This window comes from Eptatretus burgeri, chromosome 6 (genome assembly GCF_056783735.1).
Source record: "Eptatretus burgeri isolate ZD-2024b chromosome 6, Ebu_testis_v1, whole genome shotgun sequence".
NCBI classification, from domain to species: domain Eukaryota; kingdom Metazoa; phylum Chordata; class Myxini; order Myxiniformes; family Myxinidae; genus Eptatretus; species Eptatretus burgeri.
This window is the reverse complement of record NC_140966.1, coordinates 90979214-90991687: the sequence shown is the minus strand read 5'-3', so window position 1 is coordinate 90991687 and position 12474 is coordinate 90979214. Positions and strand designations below refer to the sequence as shown.

General features: G+C 43.7%; 1 long non-coding RNA gene across 1 annotated transcript; it reads left to right on the top strand.

Annotated features, from left to right (window-relative positions):
• Positions 1 to 4614: 4614 nt before the first annotated feature.
• LOC147025315 (uncharacterized) lies at positions 4615 to 11688 on the top strand. Its single transcript, XR_015059457.1, has 2 exons — positions 4615 to 6637; positions 10383 to 11688. It is a non-coding gene; the product is annotated as an uncharacterized LOC147025315 (long non-coding RNA).
• The last annotated feature ends 786 nt before the right edge of the window (positions 11689 to 12474 follow it).

Sequence of the window (12474 nt, the reverse complement as noted above, 5' to 3'; positions counted from 1 at the left end):
TTGCCTTCGGAATCTTCGGCTGTGAAATGGTCACCACAAATGACAAGTCTATCCAAAGGGTCCTCTTTACCCGTTTTCTTTGGGAGAAAATTTGCCCCTTTTTGTTTGTACAAATCTTATCCACTGCTGGCGAATGTTTGATTCCTTCGGGAATCGGTGGGAGCGATTACCCGTTTTCCAGCCATTTTCGCAAAACATGACGACACACGTTTGAGGCATGATATACAAAATATCCAAATAACTTTGTTCTACAATAATTCAAAATAAAAAAGGATAATATAGACAATTGCAAGCTCAAAAAAAAGCAAAAGAACGGCCTGCTGAACTGGACACTTCTTCAATGAGCAAGTGAGCTTCCGCTTTGTTTTGGAGAACCTGATGTCACCATCCATATGTGGGCACGCGGCTGTTTTTTTTTTCAACAGCCTCGAGAAATAACAACTTCAGAGTTAAATTTCAATAATTTTCCCAATAGTTAGGCAACCACGATAGTTTGCATCAAACTATTTAATGCACATATAATCATATTGATAAATTTTCAGAACATTTTTGGTGACCCGCAACCTGCTCTTCAAGCGAGGCAAACACCGAAAGTGCCAGTGTAGCCAATCTCAACTTCCAATCTCTATTGGACAACAACCTATCCGAGTCTGCATCGAAAGTGCCAATGCAGACTAGGGAACCAAAAATACAGCGAAAAAATACATTTCGGTGCAGATATACCAAAACAGTGCCAGCGTAGCCATTAAAAAATGCACCCCTCAGCCTGATCAGGACTTTTCAGGACTCCAACAATACCTTTTGAAAACGACACTCATTCTTCAACATCAGCATCAAGCACTGCACCATAAACCTCAAATCTAACCGACTCAAATTCTCATTCGAAGCATGTTGACCTTGAACGAGGCATACAAGCCAGCAGCACACACTCACCCACAAAGATCACCATCTCTCACCTTTTCTGATCTGTGAGCTCATGCCAACCACCAGCTCACTCTGAAACAGGCTCTTCCAGGTTTTAATGCTCCTTCCTGGCTCGCCAAATTGCAGATACAGTCACACAACTTCAGTACAATTTGGAACATTTATTCACATACAAGACACATTTAATATGTGTGCATAGGAGGTTCTGAACAGACAAACGCATTCCAGAAATCTCAAATACAAATGGAGAATCTTAGTCCTTATATAGTTTTCAGTAAGACCGGTTTTTTTTATCGTCTCTGGCACTGGCACCAGTTTGTCGGTCTTGACATCCCCCAGGCAAAGCCAATCTTCAGTCTTCCTCGGCAGCTTCTGATTGAATGGTTGCAACAAATATTTCAAATCCAGACATGTTAATCCTCTCCTAACACAGAAAATGTGCAGAATGCTAGAATGACATCAAATGCCAACTCTAATGGTCATTAAAACAAGTTTACATCATAAGTAGGTTAAAAAGTTCGTCTGCTTCTCCCAAAACTGGGAAGATATATTATCTTGAAGCAACTAGAGCTTCGTGGATACATTTGGACATTTTCTTAAATCCACATTCCAACTTGTTTGTGTCTTTCATAAACATTCCTTTAGATGGCTTTGGAATGATAGGCAATTCTTATATTCAACTTACTGGCAAAGCTCAACCTTTCTACACTTTTAATATACAGGTGATCTTTCCATACAAAGGAGAAATATAATTATGTTAATTCCAAATGGAAACATACCTAAAAATCATATCATATTTGAGTCCATTTTATTTCAGGTTTAACATTTTCATTTTAATACCAAGTTTTAACTACCATCAATTTATTTCATCACCTTCAAAGCCATTATGATAAAAATGTATCTACAGAGGTGTAAGTACTGTGAAGTAGTAACAGGAAAAATGCTTAACTTGAAGTGATAACAGGAACTGGGTTGCCATCCTTTGGCTTTGTTGCTTTGGGTTTAACATCCCAAAACTGATGTTATTGGGCATGTTATAGTCTCTTGGCTTTGTTACCTTTATGCAGAAAGGACAGCAACTCACCTATAGAAGCCACTTTTGATAGATCGAACAGTAGATTAATCCACTTAAACCCCTGAATGTTTGTGACAGTTAGTGCTTTTTATTTGTGGAATGTTAGTGGAAGAGATTGAGTAGAATGGAATAGAAGGAAATTGAAAAGGAGAAAATACCAACAGCAGAGTTGAAGTGAGAGTGAGATGAGGATATGTGGTGAACAGGTTGCACATCAAAGGAAGGGGAAAGGGGATTGGGAGGTGCAAGGTCCGTGCAAGGACAGTGAGAAATCGATTTATTGATGTAAAGTGCAACTCAGCTGCCAGAGTGAGTTGCACTTTCAGAGGAGACGATATCAAATCATAGGAGACGATATCCAGGGGAGACAGTAAGGAGTTGGGGATGTCCTGTGGGAAGGATTCTGTTAAACATATTATGTCTGGGCTGTCAACAGCAGCATGGATTGAAAGATCTGTCAGGTTGGAACGGAGGCTTCGGATGTTTAAAGTCCACAATGAGGGATGGGAGGAGACGTTGGGAGAGTGCGGGACAGGTGGGAGGCTCATAGGGTGAGGGATGGGGGTACAAGCAGGAGGGAAAATCCTCTATTTCTCTTTGCCGATGACTCCACCCTCTGCCGTACCATCTGTCATCCCTCAGACCGGCAAGCAGCAGCTTCTTCGCTCACTGCAGATCTGGATAAAATCACAAACTGGTCCAACACGTGGAACATGTCTTTCAATCCAGACAAATCTCACACTCTCACTATGTCTCTTCGAAAGGACCGTTTACAAAACCCCCCCATCCACTTTCTCAACAATCCTCTGGAAGAAGTCTTTTCTTTCAAGCTTCTGGGTCTCACTATCTGCCATGACCTTTCCTGGGAAAGTCACATTTCCAACCTTGCCTCAAAAGCCAGTCGCCGACTGGGAATCCTCCGTCGTGCAAAGTCCTTCCTCGGCCCTCTTGAGCTCCTGACCACTTACAAAGCTTTTGTCCGTAGCCTGATGGAGTACTGCTCTCCCCTCTGGGCTGGTGCTCCTGCCTCCCACCTTTCTCGACTTCACGCTGTCAAAACCAGGGCTTTTAAGATCATTGGCATCTCCCGCAATGAAGCTGAGTCTTTGGGCCTCTCAGTCAATCACCGCAGGTTGGTCGGTGGTCTTTCTGTCTTCTACCGACTCCTCTCCAGCCTTGCCCCCCCTGCTCTCTCTGTGATTTGTCCCAACCACATTTCCACAGGGCGCTCAAGGTCCGCCAACAACCCCCTTCTGGTAAAACTACCAAAATCACGAATCACTGCTCATCTTCACTCTTTCATTCCTCTTTTTTCCCGCCTTTGGAATAAACTTCCTCACTCTATTCTTTCCCATTCTTCCCTCCAGGCTTTCAAAACAGTTGTTCACCACCACCTCTTATCTTCCCCCATCCAAATCCTCGATCTTTTCTACCCCCGATAATCCACCCAAGCCCACTTCCTTCATTTCTCCTGCTTTCCTTCCTGAAAGTCCCTGTAATGTCCATCTTCTCCTCGCCATGTTCCCCGTCCCATCCCCATCCCTCTCCCTTCCACAGTTCGCCTGTGTCTGTTCCCCAATGTTTTGTCCCTTCCACTCCTGCCCCTCTTGTCTCATGCCTCCTTGCTGTGAGTTGTGTGTTAGCTCTCATACGAGCCTCGACCAAGGTATACAAAAAAAAAAAAAAAAAAAAGGGGAAGATGGGAGGGAGCGGGTGGGGGGGGAAGATGGGAGGGAGCAGGGCAGGAGGGATAAGATGGGAAGAGGTGGGGGAAACATTGAGGGGTGGGTTTGAACCAGAATTTTGGAGGGGTGGGTTTGGGGGGGAATGTTGGAGAGGGTGGTGTGAGGGTGTGGAAGAAATTTGTGTTCACTCAAGGTTTTTTTAACAAGTTCAACATAACAGAGTTGAATCATTTACTCATGCATCATCATATGCATGGAGGGAGATAAAGCTGCTGCACAGAATCTCTCCAAATGGGTGCCTCAGCTAATGTACTTTTATACATACAAGCAAGGGTTTGGGGGTTACACAGCATGAGATGGTTGAACAACAACAACAACAAAAAGATATATCTGGTGATAAAAGCAGTTGAGTGTTCTTTTGTTGAGAATGTGGTTATCTACTCCAAGGTTCCCAAGCAGATACGAGTTGAGTCAAGCAAGATCAAACAAAGTACAAACAGCTCATAAAGTTCAAGAGATAAGGGTTATGGTCAAGCAATGCTCAAGGCTCCAAGCCAGATAACGGGTTGAGTCATAAAATGCATTTACATTTGAGTCTAGTAGCACTGACATGCTATGTTTCCAAAAAAATTAATTAATATACCGCAATTCAATTTCATAAAGCATATATTGTTAGAAGGTACAAATGTACGTTTCAAATATGTATGTGAGATGGCATGTCAGCTAACAGCCAAGGTGTCTGTATTATATTTGTATTTTAAACTACTTCTTCAGGGGGAAGCTTTGACGGTGGTGTGAGAGGGAAGCTTTTCGGGGGGAAGGGGGGATGCAGAAAGGAAGGACATGAAGTGGAGGGATGCTGAAGAAGTGGACATGTGGAAGGGGTGGGGTTGGAAGGACATGGTCTTGGGGAGGGGGGGGAGGGTACTGACACTGTATAAGAACGTAAAGAGGATTTGATTGTTGTGCGCAGACAACTTCTGCAAATTAGACTTCTCAAGATACTAATATTGAAGATTCTGAGATAAAGATCATGGTATGAGTGGAAGGAATTGTTGAAGGTACAGATGAAGGTCATGCTGAAAGAAACTGAGGATGGATGACAAAGGGAGCACTTTGGTGAGAAAGGTTTGCAAAATATGCCTCGTCAGTAAGAAGAAGAATAGATTGTGATGAAGAAGACCATGAAGTATGCTGATGCTGGAGAGATAAGGGAATTAAAGCATTTTAATAAGTTTTACAAAGCTTGAAGGATGAAGCTATTGTGAAAAGAGATGAAGAAGAAATTCAGATAGAAGGCAGAATAAGATGGTGTTTTGGAGTGAGTTATTTTTTTTTAAAGTGAGGGGGACAGAATAATGTTCAAAAGGCAGCAAAGGACAAAAAATAAAATAAAAACCAAATCATGCGATGACCTCCGTCAGCAGCTGGAAAATGAGAGATCCGATGCTACACTTTCTTCCCAACCATTTTCACCACAAACTCCACGGTCAGGTATCCATATCAGGTGGTGGCCACATATTGTCCATATTTAAACATTTAACTCATTTAACCATTCAGTCATTGCATTAACCAGGTGCCTGGATTCAAACCATTGTCCTGGCTGCTTCAAATTGTGTCTCCAAACCTTTTGCCTTCACTTTACAGTTTGCTTTACGATGTGTTAAAATGTATTTCAAGATGTCCTTGCCAGAGCGCTTCTGCAGGCTATTGTTTATTCCAGTGCGAAGTGGCAACAAACGGCTGGAGAACTCTGTTATGGCTGATTCATCCGAGGGGCGTAGGGAGGGGTGGAAAGCCCACTTGCCAAATTGTTTCTTCTTTGTCTTGTTTTCTCCGCCCTGTAATAGGTTTTATACATATGCATTTTGGAGAATGATTCTTCAGAGAGTGTGTGTGATTCTGAGGCTTGACCACTGTTGGTTCGAGTCCTGCACCACATCTCCGCATGCGTGTGTCCCAAATAAACCGCACATTCGAGTATCCTCAGTTGACTCACCTCAATTCTTGGCCGGGATTGAAGTGTCTTCACAACTGGCGACCCCCGACGACTTCTGAAGCTGTGTACCGGAGGGGCTTCGCTTGGTGTACGGTGCTCACAAGACTAAGGTACGTGTGCGCACACGTCGGGCACCTGCAATACAGGACCAGCCCTAGTTAAGTGGACACTGTACACCTGGCAGAGGGAGCTCCTTTGGACACAGTCTCGGGGTCTGCTCTGGTTACGAACTGATGGTAAACGAAGAAAATCGAGTGCGGTTTGTTTCAGCACAAAAAGGGCTATTAGGTTGGATTCAGGTAACCGGTTTTGGGTCAGAGGACAAGGAACGTCCGAGTGCAACAGGTTAGAGTCCTGTAAGTGCAGGTTAGAGTCCTGTAAGAGCAGGTTAGAGTCCTGGGATAATACTTGGAAGGGTCTAGAGTCCCTCAGAGGAAAGAAAAGCTCAAGGCAATTGAGAAGAGTGGGTTTCTGATCCTGCACAATAAAAGGAGAAACGTTCCAAGGCTATAAGGCTAGTGACAAGTTAAGAACACACAATGGGGAATAACTCTTCAAGGAACATACAGTTACCAGGAGGGACAATGCTGAAAGTTGTTGGTGATAAATATGGAATAGATAAGGTAAAGAGAGTACAAGATTGCGTGACTTGGACAGCGGGCAGAAGGGATCCCTTCCCACTGAACGGTGTGGTGTACTGGGCCTGCGGGGGCAGGGCACAATGCGGGGAGCGTGGCGGAGGCGTGGAGGAGTGGTTTTGGAGTGGTCACGTGCCTGCACGGGATATAGGAGTTCGCGCCGCCTGAGGCGTTGTGTAGTTTGTGTAGTCTGTGGAGTCTGTGCAGTCTGTAGTAGTGTGCATCCGGACGGGCAATAAACAGTGTTCAGCAATCCTCACGACTGTCCGAGTCCCACTGCCCTCCGGACATTACAAACGGGTCCCTAGATCCAAAGGTATTGCATACAGTGAGTACTGTGTTGACGTCGTGCAAAGCTGGGGGCCCGAAACAAAGTGGAAAACACTGGAAGGCGCTGGCTGCGTGGCTCACGGAGTCACAAGCTGAGACAGAGCGTAAGTGACTCGGTTTAGAGGGAACCTTGAACCAGCGAGAAACACCTAGTGAAATGAAACAGGAGAAATGGAAACAAGTGCTAGCGCAGCTGGCATTACAAGACGGAGGAGAAAAAACACCGACTGGGATAGCAAAAGGAATTTACCCTGTCCTGGAGGAGGAAACAGGGACAGGGGCTACACGGTCGACACTAAAGCAAGGGGAAATAAAGAACCTGCCGCTCTCGGGCGATTCGGTGAGAGTGGTGGGGGTTTCCGGACGAAGAGAGGATATCCCAGTTTCAGATAAATTGCGAATTGAAGTGGGACCCTTGAAGGGAGAGCATGCATTTTTGATAGCTCAACACACCCCAATGAACTTGTTAGGAAGAGATTTGTTGTGCGGAATGCGGTGTACCATAACGTGTAAGGAAGACGGGGTTTTCCTCGATGCCCCGATGGCGTTACAGGATGAGGTAATGACCCTCATGATGACCGAACCCGGACCGTTAGTTTATCGGTTGCGGATTGCGTCCCAGGAGGGAAGAGATAAGTTGAAGAGGGATTGGGAAAGTGCGAAAGGATTGCGAAATGTAGAGGAATGGTTGCTTGACAACGACATCGACCTGGAAGGGGTGGAATCGACCTTGCTCTTTACCGTCTATTATGATGAAACAGGGCAGGATTTCGAATACTCAGACAAGGTGCGCGGGGATTACACCGCCACACGTATTCTGATGGCCACTGACTTATGGATCGGAAAGGAGGGCGCGGCGCTAGAGGTGAAACTAGCTGCCAGCGAGCGTGAATTAATGAAATACAGAGAAGGATTTACACCCCACATCTCCATGGCAGTCAGCGAAGGACATAGTTCAGGGGAGTTAGGGGAAATGGTGACCAGATTGAGATACGCCCCGGAACCACAAGAAAGGAACAACGACAACCAGAACACTCTGCAGGCCGCCAGACAAGGGGATGGATGGAAGGTGTTTTAAAATCACACTGTTGAATGTGGAGTGGTTTTGCTTCGGTCGCCATGCTGGTTGGCGAAATGGAGGGGTATTGATTGTGAAGCTCCTGGTGTTGGTTGCTGTTGGGAGGTTTTGTGGTCATGTTACAACATCTGTGGATGGGGAGAGACGCGGGACCGAGGCGCGAAGGATTGAGGGATTCAGGATGGATGGTCAGGGGGATTTAAATGATTTGTTTGTTTTGAGCAAGGAATTGATTTGTATTTAAAGTGGGTTTACGCAAGTGCCGAGATGGTCAGAGTAAGTTGGGAAATGGCAGCATATTGCTGTTTTGGTGAGAGAGAAGTGGATAGATGGGTAATGTCAGAGATTTAAATGTTGATGAATTCTGAAGTGAGATAGAGATTGGTTAAACATTATTTTTGAGATATTTTAGTTCCATTTCAACATGAAAAAAATGGATGCTCACCAGGTTAATTAAACTATGTTAGCCTTTGGTGTTGTTTACCTGTTTGGAGAAATTTTGTCAAAGTTCTTCTTTCGAAGATGTCATGTTATGGCAACTAATTGTCATGCCGAGCGGAGTGGAACTCTCAAATGAGGGGTTTGCACAGCTGAGAGTCTGTGAAAGACTTCCAAAGAATCACTCTGTGACGATGATAATGTTTGCATGCACTGGGTTTGTTGTCAAAATGCATAAACAGGGAGTTGTGTGCGGTAACTGTGTTAGTTACTTTCAGACTAAGCTCATAAAAAAACCTTGTTAATCTGTTAATCGAGGATAGGAAAAAGTTACTGAGAATTGAATCAAGATAATCTTATATATTATTTCCGAGTTTGTGGTTTCGGGTCGCGCTATGTTCGACTTTGTTCTGCGCTCGAGGAACGTGATATTCGGCTTACATTATCTCAAAGACCAGATGAGGTGCATGGTACAAAAAAAAGTTAATAAAATGGTTCTGAAACAGTGAAATCGTATTCCACTTCCTGCATTAAAGTAAAATTACTACTGATACTCTGCATCAGTTCCTTTCTCAAACACACCCACCCCAACATGTCGCGCAGAGCGCGGGTTGTGCTCGTAATATATTAAGTTAAGGTACGTACATAATATTGAAGAAGGGTCTCTGTTATTAAATTGATCGACAGATTGGTCAACACTACATATAGAAATCAAGTTATGAGGGAAAACAGCATGGTATTTACATAACCATAATGCAGAATGACTGAAAGGATGGCGAGATCAACAGCAATCATGAAATCAATTAAATGGAATTAGGAATTGTACCATGTATTGTAACTGTATTGCTCTCACTGATTAGGAGCTGGTACTGACCTGACTGTAATTTAAATAAAATGACTCTACAATTTGTAGAAAGACAAACAAAAGGATAAACTAGAACGGGCACTCATAGAGCGCATACCTTCACTGCCACTACTTTTTTTGTTCTTGGTACGAGTGTGGGGAACTGGTTTCATATGAATGGTCTTATGACACAAACCACATATCTATAATGTCATGACCTCCCCCCCTGACTTTCGGGGGCTACGGACTAAACAACAATCAACTCACGTCGTTTTGGCGAGTCTACACTCGCAAGCTCGGTGAATACAACGTTTCAACAAGAGAAGGTAATCTCGTTTGATGCTGGTTTCATGCAAATCGAATAAGAATTGACTGAGTTATGCCGAAAACCGCATATTTTTCAAGGGCGTGACCCCCCCCCCCGACATTTTACCCCAACCAGTGACGTGTTATGACGTCATTGTGTCACAAGATTGGGCATTAAATTCTGAACATTTTGGTGCTGGGTTCATGTAAAGCAGACAAGAATTGACCGCGTTATGACAAAAACCGCATATTTTTCAAGGTCGTGACCCCCCTGACCTTTGACCCCTAACCGGTAACAAGAGTATGGGCGTCATTGTGTCATATTGCATATCACAAGATGAGGCGTTGAATTCTGAACATTTTGGCGTTAGTTGCATGCAAATTGAATAAAAATTGACCGTGTTATCGTAAAAAGACGATTTTGACCTTTTCGTGATCTTGACCTTGACCTTTGACCCGAACGATCCCAAAATCTAATCGAATGCTTCCTGGCTAATAACCAATCATCCCACCAAATTTCATGCAATTCGGTTTAATACTTTTTGAGTTATACGAATGACAAGATTACAAATAAATAAATAAATAAATAAATACGCGCCGACCAAAACATAACCTTTCGCAGAATGCGAAGGTAACGAGAATTATGCGGAGTACAGAAGACATGACCATGAAATAAATGTTAAATCGATCAGAATAAAGGAATTATATTATTGAAAAGAGTGCTTTGTTGCACCCGTACCTATATTCTACGCTTATATAGAATTGCCTAAATGATAGTGCTGCTCTTGGTGTTCTGTAGAAATTACCTTAACAATATAGCCATGCTATTCTTGTTTAAATTACTCCTGTTAATTTTTACAAAATGTGTTAGCCAAGCTTTGAACTATGTTGAGCATTTATTTTTGTGAGTTATAATAACCAAGCATGCAGATATATTCTGCACAATGTTTTACACACCTATAACATACATGATGGAATACTTTTGGTGAAAAGAATCATTGACCCTTAACGTTTACCGAGGACATATTTGATTGATGCTTAACCATGATTTTGTTTGTTTCGGAGTGTTGAAAGCAGTTGCATGTACGATTTCATCTAACCAAGCTTGGGGAGAACTTCCACCGAAAGAACAATGGAGAAAACCCAGATTTGGGATGATTGGGCATTCAACCCGTGATCATGAAAAACTACCCCCTTCCTGAGGAGATAAGATGGACAATGTGAGAAAGAGAAAAACCCACTGAGGAGAAGCTTGGGCAAGAACTGACGTCGCCGTTTTGTGAGGCCAGACAGGCCAGGCAAGCGTGGAAACGCGGAGTGCTGCTCTGCAAATACATTGTGCACTTGCTGTGGCTGCCTCGATGCACAACGACGGCCTGACGGCCACTCGGCGAGTCACCTGCCACATGTGTTCAGTGGTGCAGCTGGGGGCTTGTGCCACCACCACCATGACTGCATCCAACGAGCTCAGCTCTTTTGGTGAATCAAACCTGATTTGCAGAAAATGCTGCTACAAGGGCCCAAACTCGACTGGGAATCTGGGTCATCTCTCTGCTGATCCTTTTCATCACCTTCAACCCAGCGTCGAGCCCAAGCTCTTGCCTGCAAAATCTACCTTCTCTTCAGCTCAACAGAGTGCTTCAACTGTGTTTATATGAGCGCTCGAAATTGAACTCGTGTAACGAATATCTTTCTCCTCTAGGAACAGGGTATGGTGATCATGGGTGATATAATCATTTGGGGTTTCATAAATTTAATTTTTGACTGTATAATCAAATTGGCTGTCAGTGATGTTTTTCCTTTGCTCAAGAATCTTTGAATTATGTCATTTGATGTCGAAATATGGCCAGAAATGTGGCTAAGGAGGGACTGTCAGGTATCCATTTCAGGTGGTGGCCACATATTGTCCATATTTAAACATTTAACTCATTTAACCATTCAGTAATTGCATTAACCAGGTGCCTGGATTCAAACCATTGTCCTGGCTGCTTCAAATTGTGTCTCCAAACCTTTTGCCTTCACTTTACAGTTTGCTTTACGATGTGTTAAAATGTATTTCAAGATGTCCTTGCCAGAGCGCTTCGGCAGGCTATTGTTTATTCCAGTGCGAAGTGGCAACAAACGGCTGGAGAACTCTGTTATGGCTGATTCACCCGAGGGGCGTAGGGAGGGGTGGAAAGCCCACTTGCCAAATTGTTTCTTGTTAGTCTTGTTTTCTCCGCCCTGTAATAGGTTTTATATATATGCATTTTGGAGAATGATTCTTCAGAGAGTGTGTGTGATTCTGAGGCTTGACCACTGTTGGTTCGAGTCTTGCACCACATCTCCGCATGAGTGTGTCCCAAATAAACCGCACATTCGAGTATCCTCAGTTGACTCACCTCAATTCTTGGCCGGGATTGAAGGGTCTTCACATCCACTTGCATGTAAAAAGGGGAAAGACTTCCTCACCCTAAGCTCCCTTTTATCATTCACATATTAAAAATTTCCACATTCTTCCCCACAAAAAAGATCTCTTCTGCGCATACCCATAGTCTCAGTTCCGGTTTAAACCGGAATATCTGATCACCTTGGCACAGTACCAGGATAAAATATTTCATCCTCTTATTCTTTCACATGTTAATACAGGGTGTTCCAAAAAGACCCAGATAACTTTGGTTGGTAATATACTTAGAACCACAAATGACACAATGATACCTTTTGGCTTATATGACAGTGAAACTCATAAAGTTTTGTGCACACCATCAACACACTTCAATGTGACTTCAATCAAGGCAGAGCACGAGTTACTGCCATGTTCGTCCGGAGACGAACGCCGCCGCGACACGTCCGGAGACGAACGCCGCCTGGAGTATCAAGTAATGTGTGAATACAACTCTCAAATCTTTTAACCTGAACCAAAGTTCAAAATTTTAAATGCGGAATTGACCTTATCAGCATTTTAGCAGTTGCGACTGCTAAAAGGAAAGAAATTCTTCATTTGTAGAATTCGCACATTGCTTCACATTCTGGTCCTCTCCGGACAGTGTTTAATATGACCACGTTTGCTTGGCAAAAGATTTGCGATCAGAAACGTGCGGAAACTAAATACAGCCACGGACACTGCGATCAGATGTGGAAGAATAATGGGGGGGGAGGGGAGGGGAAGTAGGACCAC